Source organism: Sabethes cyaneus, chromosome 3, assembly GCF_943734655.1.
Source record: "Sabethes cyaneus chromosome 3, idSabCyanKW18_F2, whole genome shotgun sequence".
Classification (NCBI taxonomy): domain Eukaryota; kingdom Metazoa; phylum Arthropoda; class Insecta; order Diptera; family Culicidae; genus Sabethes; species Sabethes cyaneus.
Window position 1 is genome coordinate 117,605,288 of NC_071355.1, and position 12,242 is coordinate 117,617,529.

Genomic DNA, 12,242 nt, shown 5'->3' on the forward strand with positions numbered 1-12,242 from the left:
AAGAGGCGAGAGAACGCCACCTTGTGGACATCCACAAACACTTTGCTTCCAAATGCTTGCTTGCCGTAAGGACGAAAAAAGCAATCGGTTACTAAGCATTTGTTCTATCCACTTTATGATTATTGAAGGCACATTATGATAACGAGCAGCCTCCAAAATGGAAGCGAAAGATACGTTATCAAACGCGCCTTCAATATCCAAAAAAGTTCCTAAGCAAGATTCCTTTTGTGAAAAAGCAACCTCAATTTTATCCACCACATCATGTAATAAAGTGGTTGTAGATTTGCCACTTTGATAAGCATGTTGTGCTGAATGAAGAGGAACTTCTACTAAGCTTGTTTCGCGGATGTGGTGATCAACAATCCGCTCAAGTGATTTAAGCAAGAATGACGTTAGACTGATTGGTCTAAAACTTTTTGCTTGCTCGTATGTCGCGCGTCCACCTTTAGGAATGAACTTAATGGTTATTTCACGCCATTGAGTTGGGATGTACCCAATAGCAATACTACATACAAACATCCTTCTCAGAATGTGTTTGAAGTACTTGAATCCTTTCTGCAGTAGAATAGGGTATATTCCATCTGTTCCAGGAGATTTGTATGGAGAGAAGCTGTTCACGGCCCACTCAATCGCTTCAGTTGTGACAAGTCTCCGAGCAAAAGCCCATGAGTCTAAGCCACCTAAAACGATTTCTGGATCGTTTCGAACTTCAGGTTCCACACAGCCCGGAAAGTGACTATAAAAGAGACATTCCAGGATTTCATTGTCATTCGAACAGTATTCACCGTTCGAACTTCGAATGTTATTAACCTGATAATCTTTCGATTTTGACAGTATTTTATTAAGTCGACTTGCCTCGCCGAAACTGGAAACGTTGCTACAGAACCTGTGCCAGCTCGTGCGTGCTGAAGATCGTAGAGCCTTTGCATAGGCTTTCCGGGCCTGCTTGAAAGGCTCCACGCCATCCCTCCGACGTCTATTCCAGGCTCTCCTGCATCGTTTCTTTAGTTCCGCGAGATGAGAGTTCCACCATGGTGTTCCTCTAGTCGTTTTAATAGTTTTTAGCGGGCAAGCTACTTCAAAAGATTCCGCAATAAAAGATGTTGTGACATCTACAGCCACATCCAAGTCGATCGATGACTCAATCGTCGGTTCGAATCCTTGAAATTTCGTCGCCAGTTCCTCCTCAAAGAGTTCCCAGTCAGAAAATCTCGGATTGCGAAAGGTTGCAGCGTTCAAGGAGACACCCAAATGATCAAAATATATAAAGCAATGATCAGATATTGGTGTCTCATTTGAAACATGCCATTGTACCAACTCATGACTGATCCTGTTAGAGCAGAGTGTTATATCTAACACTTCCTCTCTACCAGCTCGTATGAAAGTTGGACAATTGCCAATGTTGAGTATTCCAAGGTTGGTACTACTCAAATATTCCATCAAATCAGAACCTCTCGGATTGATATCCGAGCTGCCCCAAATGATGTGATGGGCATTGGCATCACTGCCTACAATGAGCGGAAGCCCATTAGACTGGCAGTATCTCACCACATTTCTGAAATCGTCGCTGGGAGACGGTTCATCGTGTGGTAAGTATGCAGAACAGTAGACATAGCGCCTATGGACATCATCCACGACGAGTTCTACTGTGACTGCACAAATATCTCGAGTAGTCAACTCAGAGATAAGGCATGCACTTATTGACCTATGCAACAATATGCATGCCCTGGGCATCAAACGAGGATTTGTCATACCAGTTTTGCTGAAAGCAGCAAAGTTCTGGTTTCCAATATCCGTCGAATGAAAGTACCCCTTGCGAAAATATGGCTCCTGACCCAATGCGATGGTGACAGAACCATTAAAAAGTTTTTCGCATAAATACAAATTTGCTGCCCGTTTGTGTTGAAGATTTATTTGTGCGACTCTAACTATTTGACTAGCGGAGTATATGCACAAACAATCTCCAACACAGATCAGACAGCAAATTGTAAGCGAAGCCAATTATATTGGCCAGAACGCACTTGGCGTAAAACCCATAAGGGAAATTGGGCAGGACTACTATGCTGTTCCCACGAAACGCAAGGGACAACAAAGATCGACCGTACCAGAGCCCCGCATGGCACAGTAGGGGCAAGATGCCCAAAGCACTCCGTTCGCGACTGGCATGTTTTCACCCCTCCAGCCATTCAGTCATCGGCACGGAGGTAGACCTTGACTTAGGGGCTCCTGATTTGCCGACTCCCGGCAGGATCAGGTCCCGTGGCTCAATTTTTGCCCAAACGTACAATTCGGCACCAACCGCCAAAGGGCCTAACTGCAGATTGTGTAAAACAGACCGATTTAGAGTCTCTCTTTCTCTGTGCTAAGCCAGCTGAGAAAATAACTCTCTCCCGGTGTGCCCACACCCCGCAGCCGCGCCCTCCGAAAAACCTGCGCCGAACTGCATGATTGGGTAGCCGGAAACCACACGGCGAGTGTTCCACCTTCTCTGTCTGCATACGACAACCAAGGTTGCGTACCACCAGGTGCGCAACTTTGGCTACCGTACCCCAGCCGGCACCTTGTGGAGGTAGAGATAGGAGTTAGAAAACAGAGGTGATATATTTGCACATGTTCACTCATTTGCCAGCCTAATTTGACCATAATTGGTCCAGCAAAATCTACACCTACCTTCAAAAATGCAGGTGCTCTCTCCAAACGTCAGGCAGGTAAATCGCCCATGAACTGGTTTAAAAATCTTGGATTCATCTTGAAACACCGTACGCAACTCCTTGTTACCATGCGTATAGTGTTACGACACCTTGGTTCCCAAATCTGCTGACGTAAGATTACTATTAGTCCGGATGGACCGACATGCAAATTCTTCAAATGAATAGCTTTGATTAAACTTCGTACTACGGGATTCTTGGCTGGTAAAATCCACTGTTGTTTCACTTGGAACGGTAACTTCGAATTCCGAAAACGCCCGCCAACTCTCAGCAAACCATCCTCGGCCTGTTTCATCTGAATATTCCTGATTTTGCACTACACGAAAACTCATCTTCAATGAACTGCGTAACTCAACGACTGTGGGATAGTATTCTACTATACGATTTTCCTTGTTCTTCTGCTTTGTGTTGTAATAAAATCGCAGCACGTACGCCATAACTCGCTGTAACTTCCGAAATGAATCAAACTTCGTAAAGACTGGAAGAATTTCATATTTCATCATAATATTGACTACTGCAACTGCTTTCAGTTCTGGAATCTCATCGATTGATAAAGGTGGCGGGATTGCCACGCTATAAATCGCGTCTCTAAAAAAAGTCGGACCGTTCCACCATAAATCATTACTCACGAGTTTACTTGCTGGAAGGCCTCGTGAAACTATATCTGCTGGATTATCCCTTGATGGAATATATCTCCATTCGAAACGACTGACATTTGATGCAATTTCACAAACTCTGTTGCGAACATAAATTTCCAACTGCGCAGGAGGCTTAGTAAGCCATGCCAAAACTATTTGACTGACAGTCAAAGACAGACCAAAGAACAATTTTTTCAAACAACATCTCCAGTGCATCAAGAATTTTCAAGGCGATGCAGCAATCGAGCTGCCAATAACTCCTTCCGTGGTATACCCAGTGGTTCGATTGGAGCTACCTTATATTTGCTACCAATCAATTTCATATTTGCAGTTCCGTCTTCGAATATCGAACGGATGTACACACACGCTCCGTAGGCGACGTCGGAGGCATCCGCAAATCCGTGCATCTCGTATGCGACCAACTCTCCTTGGAATTCGTAGCTGATCTACACCATAAAGTGCCTCTAAAAATATCTTCCAAGAATCTATCAAAGTTTCCGGAAGTGGATCGTCCCAATCAAGCCCTTCCTTCCAAAGTGATTGCATCAAAATATTACCAATGACAATTACTGGAGCAACTAATCCAAAAGGATCGAACATTTGCGATACAAGTGATGAAATATGACGCTTTGTTGGTTGTTTTTCATTGGATGTAGGTAACGACAAGAAAAGCAATTCATCGCTAGTTGGATTCCACATTAGACCTACGGTTTTTATGATTTCGTTTCTTCCAGATTCATTCAAACTTACCAACTCCTCGCGATCAGCCTCTGGTATCGCATTTAGAAGCTCCGGCACATTTGATGACCATTTTTGAAGATGTAATCCGCCGGCCTTCATCACACAAATTAGCTGCTTCTGGGCTTCAAGAGCCATTGCCAGACTATCATATCCAAATAGTGCATAGTGCATATAATAGTGCATATCCAAATAGTGCATAGGATAACTTTGCCTCTCATCCACGGCAAGCTGATACAATGCCCGCGTGGCTAGAAATGGTGCTGATGCTGTTCCATACGTCATGGTTGTTGACTCTAAAACACGAAGCGAATCAGTAGGCTTTTCTCTCCAGAAATTTTTTTGTTACGGAGTGTGACACGAAGCAACGACAATTAGTCTATACATCTTAGCAATATCAGCTGTGAGAACATATGCTGGTTTTCGAAACCTGAGCACTACAGCCAAAAGGTCACTCTGGTTGATTGAACCAATCTTCATAAAATCATTTAACGAGAGACCCGAGACCTTTGCTGACGCATCGAAAACAACACGACATTTGGTGGTGGTGTTTGATGGTCGCAGAACAGCGTGATGTGGTAGATACCACTTTCTTAAACCAGGAGGATCATTTTTCTCGAATACTTCCTTGTAGTGACCTAACGTTTCATACTCCTTCATAAAATCAACATATTGCTGCTTCAAATCTGGACGATCAGCTAACCGTCTTTCCAAACAGTAAAACTGTCGAAGTGCTAGCGATCTCGAATCTTCCAGCATATCGATGGAATCCTTAAGTGGCAGTTCGACGATATATCTTCCTGACGAATCTCTACTGTGTGTAGCCAAAAAATGTTTCTCACATTCATCCTCTTCTGTGCTAAACTCAAAACGCTGCGGAACATTTTCTATTTCCCAAAATCGCTTAATCGATTCGTTGAGTTCGTCAATAGTAACGGAATGTGTATTGTAGTTTCTTCTACGATTGCCTCGTTGCTATATGATCCACGAAGAACCCAACCAAATTTTGTTTCACTTAACTTGCAAATTATCTGCAAGAACGATTCGACCAAGCATCAACAATCTTAAACACCATTACTTCCCGATAAGCATGTCTATTTTATCGGACTTGTAGAACAACGGATCAGCAAGCTGTACACCTGCTGGAATCTCCCATGATCTTGTATTCACTGCTGTTGCAGGAAGGACTGATGTTACCTTCTGCGTCACCAAGCAGTGCACCTTGCAACCAAATTCAACATAATTCGAACGAATTTCTACCTCAACACCCTGATTTGTTCGTGACTGCATGCCATCTACTCCAGCGATCGAAACATTTACGTTATAACCTTTTAAATCTAAAATAGCTGCCATGTTCTTCGAAATAAGATTCACTTGGGATGCTGAATCCAATAAAACACGACAGGGGTGTGGGTGATTGTGTTTATCTAAAACGTTCATAACCGCGGTTAGCAACAAAACTGACGGTGTTGCCTGATTTTTTGAATGCACAGTCGCGATTACTTGAGTTCTGCTAGTTGGCTGTTGATCGTCGCTTTGCTGAATCAATGGTTCTGTTACTTGAGGACGTTGTGGTTCGTCATCTGGTGTCTTACGAATATCGGCGTGCAACAAACTGTGGTGTCTTTGTTGGCATTTAAAGCATGATGCTTTTGATGCACAATTTGCACTTCGATGTCCTTTTCTCAGGCAATTGAAACAAACGTTTCGTTCTCGTACTTTAGCTAGTCGCTGAGGAACAGTCAGCGCTAGGAATTGTGGACATTTAAACCCTTTATGTTGCGAATCTCCACAAAATTCACATTTATATGTTTGCTCTTTCGCAGATGCTGTAGTCGTCATTGACTGTTGTCGGACAGGTTTCCTTGCAGAATGACTTCCCTTCGGGTTGGAGCTTTCACATCTCTCCAACACAAAACAATGCTCTCGTAAAAACTTAACTGTTGCTTCATAGGATGGCAAATCACCGTGCTTAATAGTGGATTCCCATCGCTTTCTGGTATCTATGTCTAAAGCTTCTGACAGAAGCTGTTCCGACACTTCTGTGAATTGTTGCTGTAGGAACTTTAAATTCTCGACGTGCCTCGTGCAATCGTCTACTAATGCTCTTAATTCCTTGCTACTGTCACCGACTACCTTTTCCAGTGCAAACAATCCCTGTATATGAGTGCCAACCATGTGTCGACGGTTTTCATAACGATCTTCTAATATTTCCCAAGCGTGAGCATAGTTACCATCATTTGCAGTTTTCGCATCAATGATACCTGCTGCACTGCCAACTAGTGCCTTGTCCAGGTGGTAAAGCTTGACCGCAGGAGGGTCGGCTGTTTTATCCACGAGGTCTTTTAATATAACCTTGAATTTTGGCCAATTTTCATATTTCCCATCGAAAGGAGGATGGGGAATTTTTAATGCTTACTGAATCAAAGTTGTACTAGGCGAAACTGTTACATTAGAGCAACGTCCAGGCTCACTGGTTTTTTCTCTGTGCTTTTCTAGAGACACAAGCACATCATCGCGAAATCAAAATTTTCAAAATGCAAATCGTGTTCCTCTCTGCTCGAGTTTGAAATTAGCAGAAGGATTTTTGCATGCAGCTCATGGTACTCTTTGTGCGCTGCGTCAATTTTCTTCTCATATCCTTTGTTGCGCTTGTGGCAAAAAACGGCAACGTCGCAAGCAGGCGATGGCGCACATAGGCCACCGTATGTATGTGGTAGTTTCAGTGAACAAACTGCAGGTAGAAAATGTTGAGTGCGCGCAATGTTATTGGGAGAAAGTGTTACATAGAGATATCACGCAATGTGCGCACATCACAGGGTGATTCGTTAAACCTTAATCCTTCGAGCCAAGTGCTCGAACAAGAACTAATAAACAATACTAAACTAGTAATCCTTTCACACTAAAAGAATAATCTGATTTAACTGACCCTAAATAAAACTAAATAAACTAATCACTCCTTTAACACGAATCTAACTTAACTCTCTTGCGCGCGGTATTGCCGCCGGTTTTTATATCACTCATTAAATGTTCTTAGTAAGAAGTACTAGAACCTCCTACTTAGAGAATTCCTACCAGCTGTTGAGAAAAGAGAGAGTAGAGCGAAACTGATGTTAATTGAGAGAGTTTTACTTCGCGCGAACTCAACATGTGGTAGTCATGAGAGTTGGCCAGTCGTGCGCTGTTGTTTATGTTTTAGTGGCCGCAAAAAATTGCGCTAGTGAGTGTGAGTGAGAGTGAGAACTGTGAGTAAAATTATGTACCGACAACAAATAGAGGGTTGTTCCTGAGAGTGGTAAGGTAAATGACAAATAAAATTAAACTACCGGCGTGGAAGCTTTTGTGCTGAGCTTCAGATTAACGTCCGCCGTATATTGTATTTTAAGGCGATGCTTCTTGGTATTGACGCGGCAAAATGTCCCTTCCGAATGAGATCGCAGAATCTATTTGGAAACAGATTTTGCGATGGTGCGATAGATGGGAAAATTTTACTCTCTATCTCTCTCTCTTCTCTTAGGTGTTGAAATATTGGATCATTATTATCTTTAAATATGAATTACAAAACTGGACAATGAGAAAAGCTTTCCTATTGTAGGCTACTGATAGGCAGATAAATATTGTTGTTCATATTTTATAGTCCTTATCGTTGAATTATACTATAATTATTCAATTGCAATCACTTCACTTTAATTTGTTATGTTTTACCTTTGTTATACTATAACAAAGGTTTAAAAATTGGTAGAAAAACATGTAGTTGATCCGAGGCCCGGAGGGCCGAGTCACATATACCAATCGATAAGGTTCGACGAATGGAGCAATGTGTGTGTGTATGTGTGTGTGTATGTGTGTGCGTGTGTGTGTGTTTTTTTTACGTGAGGAAACGCTCAACGCCAGGCACACTAATGATATATTGCTACATCATGTGGCACAGTGTGGGACTCTAACCCACTAAAAACCTCACGGGCGTCTGACCTTAACCCCCCAGGAACTACCGTTGAGTATTACTTCGGCGGGAGGCTGTGTCTGTACACCCCGATCCGGAGATGACCGTCATAACGTCCACTCCTTCACATTCACCCTCGCAGGGTTCTGCCATTCTTGTTGCTACTACATTCTCCTTCACCGTCCACTTTCCTTGCACCTGTCGAGACGTATACCGATCCAGAGATGGCGACCGTCATGACTTCCATCTCCTCACGACCACACTCGCTGGGTTTCTTGTTGGGCTCAGCACTGCTCCGTCGATTTCGCCACCACACTACCACTTCATTTATCAAGACGCGAACCGACCCAGGGATAGCGACCAACGTAACATCTATCCTCTCACGCCCGCCCTCGTAGTGTTTCTGTCCAAGCCTGGTTTGCTCCGTCACGCTCGTCACTCCACCGATGCGTCTGTCAAGATTGTCTGCTAATCGGGATTTCGCTAGTTTGCTGGTCGTTTCTCCACTGTCGTTGCAGTTGGAACATAATCTGTGCTAAAACGCCGGTGACGACATTCCAAGAATTTGCAATCTGTTGGAACAACAAACTTGTCATTTTTTCTGGCACACTTTCCTAACACAGACATCAAATTGGACTAGGTCTAATCGCGTTCGTAAGAAATCTGTTGGCACGAGGGGGCTTTGTCACTCCCTCTGGCGTACTTCCCAAGCAAGGACATCAAAATGGTCTAGGTTTAACCGCGGTGTTAAGAAATCATGTTGAAATGAGGAAACTTTGTCACTTGTTTTGGTTTACTTCCCAAGCACAGATATCAAATTGGTATAGGTTTAGATTATCGTAAAGAATCTTCCTACCAATCACGAAGCGAGAATTCTGGTAAAACATAGGTTCATTATTTTCAATTTTTCAATAGTTCAACATAAAGAATCCATACTTTTCTTCATTTGGGTCAGTTCTTAGAAGATTTTCCGATCGATTGGTGTAAGAATATTAAAAATCGATCGGAAAACCACAGAGCTATTAGCGCTCAGAACCTTTCATTTTTCGTGACGCTCGCATTTTTCGATTTTTTGGAATGACACCCTATCTCAAAACTTGCCGTAAGTCCTACGTCAAAACAACCTTTAATTTCAGTAAGGTAGCAGGAAAGCAATAGTTTGTGTTCTTGATTTTGTTAAATTGTTTTCAAAGGCACAATATTTTGAGAATTGAACGTATGCAATGTTACTACTTTGATAAATGTTACATACAACGCATGTAGCATGTATATACATGAAGAATCGAATGATTACAAGCATGAATACATGCTACTATCACTATACTAAGAGACTTACGTAGTCCTGCGTCACCTATATATGTGGTCGTGTCTTGTACACAACCCCTTTCATTTTTCTCGGTTCCTGTTTTCTGGGTATGGTAGCATCACATGCCCTGACCAATATATCTGTCAACTCGTTCTCATTCAGGATCGATCTTCCATTGTCCACCCGGAGTGCCTCGACGAAAAGATCCCTGTCAAAGGCCATCGTTCTCCACTTCCGCTCGTAGGTTGAGGCTCTCTGTCTTATCGCCGGATTTCGCCGGCCGATACTAAATTTAATCGCCTGGTGGTCGCTATGGGTATACCCTTCGCAGACCCTCCAATTTATGTTCGGCATCAGGGATGGACTGCCAAAAGTGACATCAATGATGGATTCGCGGTCGTCTTTACGAAAGGTGCTAACGATACCTTCGTTGAACAGTGCAATTTCCATCTTAGCCAAGGCTTCTAAGAGACTGTATCCTCTGGCGTTAGTGCATCTGCTCCTCCACTCCACAGCCCAAGCGTTAAAGTCTCCCGCAACAATGATCGGCCTTCGCCCGATGAGTTTTTCGGTCAGCGCGTCCAGCATCTGATGGAACTGCTCCATGGTCCATCTTGGGGGTGCGTAACAGCTGCATACGTAGATCCCGTTGATTTTGACAATCACGAAACCTTCATACGAACTGTAAACCACCTCTTCAATGGGGAAACTGCCCATTACGTGTATTGCAGCCATTGCTGCTTTATCAGCTGCCCAGTTACCGTTACCGGGAGGAATTTGGTACGGCTCTGCAATTATCGCGACGTCGCACAACGACTTCGTTGTCGACTGCCATAACAGTTGTTGTGCTATGTCGCAATGATTGAGATTAATCTGGGTTACCTCCATCACTGCTGACCCGCCTTCGCCTTTTTATACGCTGGGCATTGGAAGCCTCCCGTCGTGTGGTCATTTCTCTCTGAATTATTGCAGAGCATACACCTCGGTGGCTCTGCGCAGTCGCTTGCAAAATGGCCATTCTCGCCGCATTTCCGACACGATCTGGATCTATCCGGAACTTCACATTTACGCGCCTGATGGCCGAAGCCCCAGCACCCAAGGGATGGCTTTCAGAACACACACTGACCACCCAACTTTAATTTTACCCTTCATCAGTAGTTTGGGCGCTGCTAACGCTGAAAGACGAATCGTCGCCGTCTGCGTCCCACCATATGCCTTTCTGAGCCGGATTATCATCGATACGTCGCCCAATTCGCACTGTACCTTCAACGCATTCCTTAGCTTTTGTTCTGTCGTGATCTCGTCCAGGTCCCTGCACTCGATCACGGTTTCTTGGGAAAGCGCTTTCACGTTTGCTTCGTCTCCAAGTGCTTTGGCAACAAGATCCTTGAAAGCCGCGCTCTTAACCGATGGATCCTTTTTCAGTTCAAAAAGCATCTCTCCCTTTTGAGTTCGCCTGGTTCTTACCACTTTCTCTCCAAGTTCCTTCAACTCCGGGGCTTCTCTGACTTTTCGGAGGATCGCTGCGTATGAAACGTTGGCGTTCGCTTCGACAACCAGCGCATCACCCTTAATCTTCACCCGCCGAGGCCTGGGCTTCTTCTGCTCGCCATTCTCCGTGTGTGTGTGTGTGTGTATGTGTGTGTGTGTGTATGTGTGTGTGTGTGTATGTGTGTGTGTGTGTATGTGTGTGTGTGTGTGTGTGTGTGTGTGTGTGTGTGTGTGTGTGTGTGTGTGTGTGTGTGTGTGTGTGAGCTCGTTTACATTTAATAGCGCTGCTAAGTGGACCGAAAGGAAAAGCTACCACGAGTCGCGAACAGAGGCTACGGTGTTAGAAAATATAAAAGCACTAATTCAGGGAAATCATTTATATTCAGCCACAATCTACATGGTTGGTGGGACCCTAAACTCTCCTATTCACTCGTTACTCTAACGGTTCTTTATGCTGCTCACCTAGCATGGGGTGGCAATTTCGTTTTACTCATTCGTGGTTCATTTGGTTTATTCTTATATCTAATTGTGTATGGCCATATCACAAATCACACATACCTGCGCGCAGGGTTTACCCGGAGGCTGGCAGTTTATGCTGGGAACGGTTCCGATGAACTAGCTGGGTGCGATCATGCGATGTTAGTGCCTGCGTTTAGCGAATCACTAGCGGCTTGGGCCGCCCAGGGGTAGATCGATGAGAAATACCCAATGCAGTCGAATCCGAAGGTCGGTCGATTCTCTGGAAGCGTAGCGTGTATTGACGGACGCTACGTGGCACTGCGGCTGCGCCGAATGCCGGTCGGACGTTCGGTTTAACTCCCGTCCGTTTCGTTCACGGTCGAATTCCTTGGTTCCGTAGTAGCTCAACAACGAAGGGACTACAGTCCGGAACCTACCGCCTGTTGAACAGGCGTCTTCAATTTTATTTGATTATCACTCGATAGAACTTTGTATCACTATGCTATCGAAGCAATTAACTATTAGCTAAGGCAAAAAGAGGTTATTCAAAGACACTACTTCGACGCGTTCTATCCCCGACCGTTCCGCGTTTCTCGGAGATGGCTGAACCGATTCGTTTGCTATTACGCTTATTTGAAAGGTGTTATCAACTTGTAGACCTCTATTGGATTGTTTTGCGGTCCGACATTTTGTTTAACAGTTATAAGTAAAAATGTAAAAATTACGTGACATGATTTTCTCCGGAACCGCTCAACCGATTTCAAAATTTTAGTATCAAATGAAGGTTCTTGCTCCTGCGAATTTTTTGGGAGAGTTTTATTGAAAACAATCAAGCGGTTCAAAAGTTAACCTTAAAAATGTGCTTTTTCAATGTGTCAATTAGTCGAACGTTTCTCAGAGATGGCTAAACCGATTTATGCGCTATTTATCTCATTTGGTAGCTAATATAGCCTCATAGA